The sequence below is a fragment of the Sinohyriopsis cumingii genome, chromosome 16 (genome assembly GCF_028554795.1).
Source record: "Sinohyriopsis cumingii isolate HCF-2022 chromosome 16, ASM2855479v2, whole genome shotgun sequence".
NCBI classification, from domain to species: Eukaryota; Metazoa; Mollusca; class Bivalvia; order Unionida; family Unionidae; genus Sinohyriopsis; species Sinohyriopsis cumingii.
The window spans coordinates 99,622,784-99,635,214 of NC_142976.1; positions in this window are offsets into that span (position 1 = coordinate 99,622,784).

Sequence of the window (12,431 nt, forward strand, 5' to 3'; positions counted from 1 at the left end):
AATGAGAGGGCCATCCAAATTACCATGACCAATGACTAGGTCATCCAAATGACCCTGACCAATACCAGGATCATCTGTATGAACATGACCAATGAGAGGGCCATCCAAATTACCATGACCAATGACTAGGTCATCCAAATGACCCTGACCAATACCAGGATCATCTGTATGAACATGACCAATGAGAGGGCCATCTTAATGACCATGACCAATGACTAGGTCATCCAAATGACCCTGACCAATACCAGGATCATCTGTATGAACATGACCAATGAGAGGGCCATCTTAATGACCATGACCAATGACTAGGTCATCCAAATGACCCTGACCAATACCAGGATCATCTGTATGAACATGACCAATGAGAGGGCCATCCAAATTACCATGACCAATGACTAGGTCATCCAAATGACCCTGACCAATACCAGGATCATCTGTATGAACATGACCAATGAGAGGGCCATCCAAATTACCATGACCAATGACTAGGTCATCCAAATGACCCTGACCAATACCAGGATCATCTGTATGAACATGACCAATGAGAGGGCCATCCAAATTACCATGACCAATGACTAGGTCATCCAAATGACCCTGACCAATACCAGGATCATCTGTATGAACATGACCAATGAGAGGGCCATCCAAATTACCATGACCAATGACTAGGTCATCCAAATGACCCTGACCAATACCAGGATCATCTGTATGAACATGACCAATGAGAGGGCCATCCAAATTACCATGACCAATGACTAGGTCATCCAAATGACCCTGACCAATACCAGGATCATCTGTATGAACATGACCAATGAGAGGGCCATCCAAATTACCATGACCAATGACTAGGTCATCCAAATGACCCTGACCAATACCAGGATCATCTGTATGAACATGACCAATGAGAGGGCCATCCAAATTACCATGACCAATGACTAGGTCATCCAAATGACCCTGACCAATACCAGGATCATCTGTATGAACATGACCAATGAGAGGGCCATCCAAATTACCATGACCAATGACTAGGTCATCCAAATGACCCTGACCAATACCAGGATCATCTGTATGAACATGACCAATGAGAGGGCCATCCAAATTACCATGACCAATGACTAGGTCATCCAAATGACCCTGACCAATACCAGGATCATCTGTATGAACATGACCAATGAGAGGGCCATCCAAATTACCATGACCAATGACTAGGTCATCCAAATGACCCTGACCAATACCAGGATCATCTGTATGAACATGACCAATGAGAGGGCCATCCAAATTACCATGACCAATGACTAGGTCATCCAAATGACCCTGACCAATACCAGGATCATCTGTATGAACATGACCAATGAGAGGGCCATCCAAATTACCATGACCAATGACTAGGTCATCCAAATGACCCTGACCAATACCAGGATCATCTGTATGAACATGACCAATGAGAGGGCCATCCAAATTACCATGACCAATGACTAGGTCATCCAAATGACCCTGACCAATACCAGGATCATCTGTATGAACATGACCAATGAGAGGGCCATCCAAATTACCATGACCAATGACTAGGTCATCCAAATGACCCTGACCAATACCAGGATCATCTGTATGAACATGACCAATGAGAGGGCCATCCAAATTACCATGACCAATGACTAGGTCATCCAAATGACCCTGACCAATACCAGGATCATCTGTATGAACATGACCAATGAGAGGGCCATCCAAATTACCATGACCAATGACTAGGTCATCCAAATGACCCTGACCAATACCAGGATCATCTGTATGAACATGACCAATGAGAGGGCCATCCAAATTACCATGACCAATGACTAGGTCATCCAAATGACCCTGACCAATACCAGGATCATCTGTATGAACATGACCAATGAGAGGGCCATCCAAATTACCATGACCAATGACTAGGTCATCCAAATGACCCTGACCAATACCAGGATCATCTGTATGAACATGACCAATGAGAGGCCATCCAAATTACCATGACCAATGACTAGGTCATCCAAATGACCCTGACCAATACCAGGATCATCTGTATGAACATGACCAATGAGAGGGCCTTCCAAATTACCATGACCAATGACTAGGTCATCCAAATGACCATGACCAATACCAGGATCATCTGTATGAACATGACCAATGAGAGGGCCATCCAAATTACCATGACCAATGACTAGGTCATCCAAATGACCCTGACCAATACCAGGATCATCTGTATGAACATGACCAATGAGAGGGCCATCCAAACTACCATGACCAATGACTAGGTCATCCAAATGACCCTGACCAATACCAGGATCATCTGTATGAACATGACCAATGAGAGGGCCATCCAAATTACCATGACCAATGACTAGGTCATCTAAATGACCATGACCAATGAGTGGGCCATCCAAATGACCATGACTAATGACAGGGTCATCCAAATGAATGAGAGGATCATCTAATTGACCATGACCAATGAGATGGTCATCTAATTGACCAATGAGAGGGTCATCTAAATGACCATGACCAATGAGAGAGCCATCTAAATGACCACTAAGAGGGTCATCTAAATGACCATGACCAATGAGAGGGCCATCTAAGTGATGACTAAGAGGGTCATCTAAATGACCATGACCAATGAGAGGGCTATCTAAGTGACCAATGAGAGGGTCATCTATAAGACCATGACTAACGAGAGGGCCATCTAAGTGACCAATGAGAGGGTCATCTAAATGACCATGACCAACGAGAGGGCCATCTAAGTGACCAATGAGAGGGTCATCTAAATGACCATGACCAATGAGAGAGTCATCTAAATGACCAATGAGAGGGTCATCTAAATGACCATGACCAATGAGAGAGCCATCTAAGTGACCACTGATAGGGTCATCTAAATGACCATGACCAACGAGAGGGCCATCTAAGTGACCAATGAGAGGGTCATCTAAATGACCATGACCAACAAGAGGGCCATCTAAGTGACCAATGAGAGGGTCATCTAAATGACCATGACCAATGAGAGAGCCATCTAAGTGACCACTGATAGGGTCATCTAAATGACCATGACCAACGAGAGGACCATCTAAGTGACCAATGAGAGGGTCATCTAAATGACCATGACCAACGAGAGGGCCATCTAAGTGACCACTGAGAGGGTCATCTAAATGACCATGACCAACGAGAGGGCCATCTAAGTGACCAATGAGAGGATCATCTAATTGACCATGACCAATGAGAGGGCCATCTAAATGACCAATGAGAGGGTCATCTAATTGACCATGACCAATGAGAGGGCCATCTAAATGACCAATGAGAGGGTCATCTAAATGTCCATGACCAACAAGAGGGTCATCTAAGTGACCACTGAGAGGGTCATTTAAGTGACCATGACCAATGAGAGAGTCATCTAAATGACCCATAAGAGGGCCAGCTAAATGACCAATGAGAGGGTCATCTAAATGACCATGACCACTGAGAGGGTCATCTAACTGACCATGACCAATGAGAGGGTCATCTAAATGACCATGACCAATGAGAGGGCCATCTAAAAGACCACTGAGAGGGTCATCTAAATGACCATGACCAATGAGAGAGCCATCTAAATGACCAACGAGAGGGTCATCTAAATGACCATGACCAATGAGAGAGCCATCCAAATGACCACTGAGAGGGCCATCTAAATGACCATGATCATCTGCTGTAATATGCTGCAATGAGTTATACAAACAGTATAACGTGTTCCCAGCTTGTGGTAACTTAGCCTGAAATATGGAAACTTTATGACAGTTATTAGTAGAAGTTTGAAATTATTTTATTTTTAAATTCTGTCAGGATGTATACTATTTTATGTACTAATGGGAAGGCCTCAAGGACTCAAATACTATTTATTAATTGAACAATTAATTAATTAACTAATTAATTAATACCAGTCTGAAAGTGGGGAATAGTGCATATCATACTTATTACCTAGACTGGACCTTTGGCTGTAATATCAACATGGAATTTTTCTTTTCTTTTGATTTTCCAATACTTTTTTCAGTGATTTCAACACATCTCCATAGATTCTGGCTGTACACTTACAATATTTTGATTTTTTTCTGGAAGGCTAATATTTTTTGTGTAGATGGTGCAAGACTGTTGATTAAGGTAGCTTTGCTTGAGACCTAACTTCATGAACATTCATCTTGAATTAAAAGTTACAAATGACCGATTGCTTCAGTCAATAAGTACAAATGTTCTATACCAGGCTCATCTGATGTACTGTTATTTTCTAAAATGTTAACATTCATTTCTATTAGTGGTCTAAATCGTATAGGGAAAGATCCTCTAATGTATTGCATCTCAGAGAAAACAGGCACAAGTATTCATCTTCCATGAGAACTCAGTCTCGTATAAGCAGTGAAACCTTCAGTATCCAAATGTACCTTCTTAAATGTTTTATCCGCTTTCTGTTTACATGCCATACTATTTTTAGACACATGTGTCATGTGGTATAAAATTGTTCAGTGTTGAAAAATATTGCAGCGTAAAGTTGACAGAGAAACAAATAATCATATACTAAATGGAGATATGTAGAGCATGCAATTTTTATTAGTCTTTAAAAAGTTGCTGTCGAGGTGAGGACATGAATGTTTCTTTAAAGTCTCCATGCTACTGCAAAATTCACCGTACACGATGCATCTTAAAATCCCACATGGCTGATGCCATCTTGAGTCTTTCTTCACCACCACCTAACCTGGAACAGTCCACACTGTGCCCAATTCTGTGTTAGTCAGTTGGGATTATACACATTCCTGTTGTGCTATATCCCAAGAGAGCATGCCCGTAGATTTTTTTTATTATCCACAGGTGAGTAAGAGTAACTTAGTCTAAAACAAATATTGATTATATCGGTGTCAGCAAGCTAATGAAAAGTGAAACCTGAGTCTCCTAGCTTTCATTAGTTTGGATTATATGTATAACTTGTCAAGGATAAGTCAAATTAAAAGAAAAATTATACTGAAAGTGGTATTTGTCTGTTTGAGTTGTTTTATCACTGAAGGGCTGCATTTTTGGTCTCAAAATGTAGATAAATAAAATTATTTTACAATTCTACATTTCAAGGGAAGAAAATATGATTGTGGAGAAAGAAACATGGCATCTATAAACAAGTGGTGTCCAAAGACAGAGAGAAAATAAGCTATTTTTTTATCAAGCTTTCTCACCATTTTCCATGTTATTACATGTGGAAATGGTATACAGGCTTTCATCAGTGTGTTCACATATTAGAAACATATTGCTCATGTGAGAAATAATAACAATTTACGCAAAAGTCTCTACTTAGGTTAAAAAAACTGCATGATTTTGCGACTAGGCTGGTGTTTGAGTTCTTGAGATATGGGATTGGTGGGCTAGTATAGTGATCTCTCCCTTCTTAACTGATAAAATTACAAGCTTATATTTGGGGCCTCGAGTGGCCAAGTGGTCTAAAGCGGTCACCATTCCAGATCACTGCCATCTCACCTCTGTGTGTGTTCGAAGCCAAGGCTCGGCTAGCATGGGTACATGGGAAAGCCTGCCAGTAGCTTCTCGTGGGTCGGTGGTTCTTCCCTGGGTTTTCCAGGGTTCTTCCTCCACCAGTTATACTGGCTGCCATGTATAGCCTATCTTGTGCTGAAAAACCCTAGAACAACAACAACAAGCTTATATTTGATACGAATGTAAGCTAGGTATATACTTCTATGTATGATGCACTGAATTTTTGCTGATAGAGGGAAGTGTATGTTAGTGGCATGGAATAGTTCCAACAATCATACCAAAATTTCCAATATTTCACAGATTACCTTTGTCTGGTAATGCTGTCTGGCACCATAACCCATCATGTGCAAGATATTACCAACATGTAAGAGATATTACCAACTTTACTTATACAAATCATTATGGACATAGCTCATACAAGACATCTCCTACATAACTCGTACAAGACATTACCAACGTAACCTGTGTAAAATGTTGCCAACATAACTTGAACAAGACATTGCTAAAATAACTCGTGCAATGCATTACCAACATAACTTGTGCAAGACATTACCAACATAACTTGTATGAGACATTACCAGCATAACTTGTATCACCACCATATTTTGTCCAAGACATTACCAACATAAACTGTACAAAATATTACCAACATAACTTTGCAAAACATTGCCAGCATAACTCATGTAAGGCATTACCAAAATAACTTGTGCCAGACATTACCAACATAACTCATATAAGACATTACCAACATAACCTGTACAAGACATTATCAATGTAACATGTACAAGACATTACCAACATAACTCATGCAAGACATTACCAACATAACCTATACCAGACATTCCCAACATAACTCATACAAGGCATTACCAACATAACTTGTACAAGACATTGCAAGCAACCTGTACAAGACATTACAAACATGACTCACACAAGACATTACCAACCTGACTTGTACAAAACTTCACTAACATAACTCATACAAGACATTACCAACACAATCTGTACAAGACATTACCAACATAACTCATACAAGACATTTCCAACATGACTTGTACAAGACTTCACCAACATCACTCACACAAGACATTACCAACATAATCTGTACAAGACATTACCAACATAACCTATACAAGACATTAACTAACATACCTCATACAAGACATTACCAAAATAACTTGTACAAGACATTACCAACATAATTTGTATGAGACATTACCAACATAACTTGTACAAGACATTGTCAACATGATTTGTATGAGACATTACTGACATTACTTGTACAAGACATTACCAACATAATTTGTATGAGACATTACCAACATAACTTGTACAAGACATTACCAACATAATTTGTATGAGACATTACCAACATAACTTGTACAAGACATTACCAACATAATTTGTATGAGACATTACCAAAATAACTTGTACAAGACATTACCTACATAATTTGTATGAGACATTACCAACATAACTTGTACAAGACTTTACCAACATTACTCATACAAGACATCACCGTCATAATTTGTACAAGACATTACCAATCTAACCTGTACAAAATATTACCAACATAATTTGTGCAAAACATTACCAACATAACTTGTGCAAGGCATTACCAAAATAACCTATACATGACATTACCAATGTAACATGTACAAGACATTACCAGTGTAACATGTACCAGACATTTCCAACATAACTCAATCACGATGTTACCAATATAACTTGTACAAGACATTACAAACATAACTCACACAAGACATTACCAAGATAACTTGTTCAAGACATTTCCAACATAACTCACACAAGACATTACCAACATAATCTGTACAAGACATTACCAGCATAACTAACTGCTCCAGTGGCCTAGTGGCTAGAGCATCTGTCTCAGATGCAGGAGGTTATGGGTTCGATACCCGGCTGAGTCATACAAAAGTCTTACAAAAATAGTACAAAACAGCTGCCTCGCTTGGTGCTCACTATCAAGAGGTTAGTGTTAGGAATGGTTGGCCTGGTGTCAGTATAATGTGACTGGGTGGGACATCATGCTACATGTCTGCGATATGATGCCCCAGTGCTAGACATCACTATAAACTGCCACATTGCAGACATTGTAGAGACATGACTGAAAAATTGTTAAAGCTATGTTAAAAATCAAAATCACATCACACCAAGATAACTGATACAAGACATTACCAATATACCTTGTACAAGGCATTGCCAACAATTTGCACAAGACATTACCAACATAACTTGAACAAGACATTACCAGAGTAACTCATACAAGACATAACCAACATAATCTGTACAAGACATTACCAACATAATCTGTACAAGACATTACCAACATAACTGATACAAGACATTACCAACATAACTGATACAAGACATTACCAACATAACCTTTACAAGACTTAACCAACATAAATTGTACAAGACATTACCAACATAACTTGTATAAGACTTAACCAACATAACTTGTACAAGATATTACCAGCGTAACTCATACAAGACATTACCAACATAATCTGTACAAGACATTACCAACATAATCTGTACAAGACATTACCAACATAACCCTTAGAAGACATTACCAATGTAACTCATGTAAAGCATTACCAACAACTCGTACAAGATACGACCAACATTATTCATACAAGACATTACCAACATATGCATGCTGGGAGCAAAAACATCTGCTTTTCATCTTTTAGCAAATGGAGGAGATAAAAAATGTAGGACTTATCAAAATAGAGGACATAAAAAGTGTTGCTTTGAAAGCTTTTAAAGTGATGATTACAGTGGGGCCAGAAGTTTTACATGATTACAGTGGAGGTCAGAAGTTTTACATGATTACAGTGGGGCCAGAAGTTTTACATGATTACAGTGGGGCCAGAAGTTTCACATGATTACAGTGGAGGTCAGAAGTTTCACAAATTAAAAAATTTCGTTAAAACCGAGTCTTGATAGTTTTTACACACACACACCTTGTAAAACATGCTTTCATGTGGCTGGTTATTATAAAATTAGGACTCCCATCTTGGAGTGTGGGAACATTGGATACTGTACTTAATACTTAAAAATATTTACAACATTGATTTTCCAATAATATTGTCTATGCTTTCAAATTCATCATAAATTCAGTTTATGTGCTTGCATGATTTCAATTTATTCATGTGTTAAGCCATTACGAGATTAAGAAAATTCTTATTGATATGCCACAATAGAAATATTTATGAAATCCCATCTCTACCCATTGCAAGATTAAGGTAATTCTTATTGATACCCTACTATAGAGACATTTATGTAATCCCATCTCTACCCATTGCAATATTCAGTTAATTTTTTTTTGGTACTCCACCATTGAGATGTTTATATAATCCTGTATCTATCCATTGCAAGACTAAGGTAATTCATATTGATACCCCACTGTAAAGACATTTATATCATCCTGTATCTATCCATTGCAAGACTAAGGTAATTCATATTGATACCTCACTGTAAAGACATTTATATAATCCTGTATCTATCCATTGCAAGACTAAGGTAATTCATATTGATACCCCACTATAGAGACATTTATATAATCCTGTATCTATCCATTGCAAGACTAAGGTAATTCATATTGATACCCCACTATAGAGACATTTATATAATCCTGTATCTATCCATTGCAAGACTAAGGTAATTCATATTGATACCCCACTATATAGACATTTATATAATCCTGTATCTATCCATTGCAAGACTAAGGTAATTCATATTGATACCCCACTATAGAGACATTTATATAATCCTGTATCTATCCATTGCAAGACTAAGGTAATTCATATTGATACCCCACTATAGAGACATTTATATAATCCTGTATCTATCCATTGCAAGACTAAGGTAATTCATATTGATACCCCACTATAGAGACATTTATATAATCCTGTATCTATCCATTGCAAGACTAAGGTAATTCATATTGATACCCCACTATAGAGACATTTATATAATCCTGTATCTATCCATTGCAAGACTAAGGTAATTCATATTGATACCCCACTATAGAGACATTTATATAATCCTGTATCTATCCATTGCAAGACTAAGGTAATTCATATTGATACCCCACTGTAAAGACATTTATATAATCCTGTATCTATCCATTGCAAGACTAAGGTAATTCATATTGATACCCCACTATAGAGACATTTATATAATCCTGTATCTATCCATTGCAAGACTAAGGTAATTCATATTGATACCCCACTATAGAGACATTTATATAATCCTGTATCTATCCATTGCAAGACTAAGGTAATTCATATTGATACCCCACTATAGAGACATTTATATAATCCTGTATCTATCCATTGCAAGACTAAGGTAATTCATATTGATACCCCACTGTAAAGACATTTATATAATCCTGTATCTATCCATTGCAAGACTAAGGTAATTCATATTGATACCCCACTGTAAAGACATTTATATAATCCTGTATCTGTCCATTGCAAGACTAAGGTAATTCATATTGATACCCCACTATAGAGACATTTATATAATCCTGTATCTATCCATTGCAAGACTAAGGTAATTCATATTGATACCCCACTATAGAGACATTTATATAATCCTGTATCTATCCATTGCAAGACTAAGGTAATTCATATTGATACCCCACTATAGAGACATTTATATAATCCTGTATCTATCCATTGCAAGACTAAGGTAATTCATATTGATACCCCACTATAGAGACATTTATATAATCCTGTATCTATCCATTGCAAGACTAAGGTAATTCATATTGATACCCCACTGTAAAGACATTTATATAATCCTGTATCTATCCATTGCAAGACTAAGGTAATTCATATTGATACCCCACTATAGAGACATTTATATAATCCTGTATCTATCCATTGCAAGACTAAGGTAATTCATATTGATACCCCACTATAGAGACATTTATATAATCCTGTATCTATCCATTGCAAGACTAAGGTAATTCATATTGATACCCCACTGTAAAGACATTTATATAATCCTGTATCTATCCATTGCAAGACTAAGGTAATTCATATTGATACCCCACTGTAAAGACATTTATATAATCCTGTATCTATCCATTGCAAGACTAAGGTAATTCATATTGATACCCCACTGTAAAGACATTTATATAATCCTGTATCTATCCATTGCAAGACTAAGGTAATTCATATTGATACCCCACTGTAAAGACATTTATATAATCCTGTATCTATCCATTGCAAGACTAAGGTAATTCATATTGATACCCCACTGTAAAGACATTTATATAATCCTGTATCTATCCAATGCAAGACTAAGGTAATTCATATTGATACCCCACTGTAAAGACATTTATATAATCCTGTATCTATCCATTGCAAGACTAAGGTAATTCATATTGATACCCCACTATAAAGACATTTACATAATCCTATATCTATCCATTGCAAGATTATGATACTGTTTATTGATACCCCACTATCCCTTATACATACTAGAGCCAGGAATGTTGTATTAAAGCGTATGGCAATGTGCACAGTGTGTATATGCTAATTTTGTATTAACTATTTCAGTAAGGAAAAGGAATTTTGACAGACCAGACAATACAGCTTCTAAACAAGCAACGAATGAATTACAATATATTTAAAATATAAAAAGAGCCACTGACTCTTTCTTTTTACAATTTACCGCTTAAGTCCAGGACATGAAAAAGACCAAGCAGAGCTAGCAGTTTTTGAAAGATGCACATCTGAAGTAAGGTCAATCTGCATACTCTATAACCCAAATCACACCCATCGATCATACACCAAAATAAATGGAATTAAAAGTTATTTGATACTTATTGTCATTTTAAATAGTCAGTATAACCTGTGAGGAAAAACGGAAAATTCTAACCCTATGCAAAATACGAAACTAGAATGCTACCGTTAGCTTTTTCTACCTAGTACCTGGTGTACCTTGTCGATTATAGTAAGGACAGCAGATAAAACAAAAATGACTGCTTCATTCAAAATACTCGCACTAATTATGATCTACTATGCACATCCGCCCATACTACACTGGGCATAGGAATGTGAGAAACATTACTACAATAACTGCAGTGTTAGTAACTGACTTGTATATCTCACTTGACCAATCATTTAAACAAAAATACCACAGACTTTTCCAAACAGTTATTTTTACGAGAAAAACAGTACGTGCTTTTGAAACCTTACTGCGGAAATAAGTGCAACACTTGCAAATCTCGACGTACATGTAAAATATTGTTTTGTCTGTATGTTGGAAGCTCCTGTTTGTGAGATACCAAGTCAGGAGCTTCTGCAATTGTTGATGGCAAATTGTTCCAAGTCCATATTGTACGTGGGAACTTGAAACAGTTTGTTGATGCTGACTATGAGGAAGAACTTCTTCCTGTGATTTGCTCTGGTTTGGCTATATGTTAGTGTTAAGTATTTGTCCGCGGGTATGTCCACATGTATGTATATGTGCCAATCCAGGAAAATCAGTACTTGATATTAAAGGCCGTGGGAAAAGCCGAAGATAGTATTTCAAATTGTTCTATAGGGAACGCCAGAGCTGTCTTAAGATGAGAATATATATTATATGCTGTGCTTTTGTACTTATATGATGTGCAAACTTCATTATATGCTGTGCATTTATACTTATATGATATGCAAACTTCATTATATGCTGTGCATTTGTACTTATATGCTGTGCAAACTTCATTATATGCTGTGCATTTGTACTTATATGCTGTGCAAACTTCATTATATGCTGTGCATTTGTACTTATATGATGTGCAAACTTCATTATATGCTGTGCATTTGTACTTATATGATGTGCAGACTTCTTTATATGCTGTGCATTTGTACTTATATGCTGTG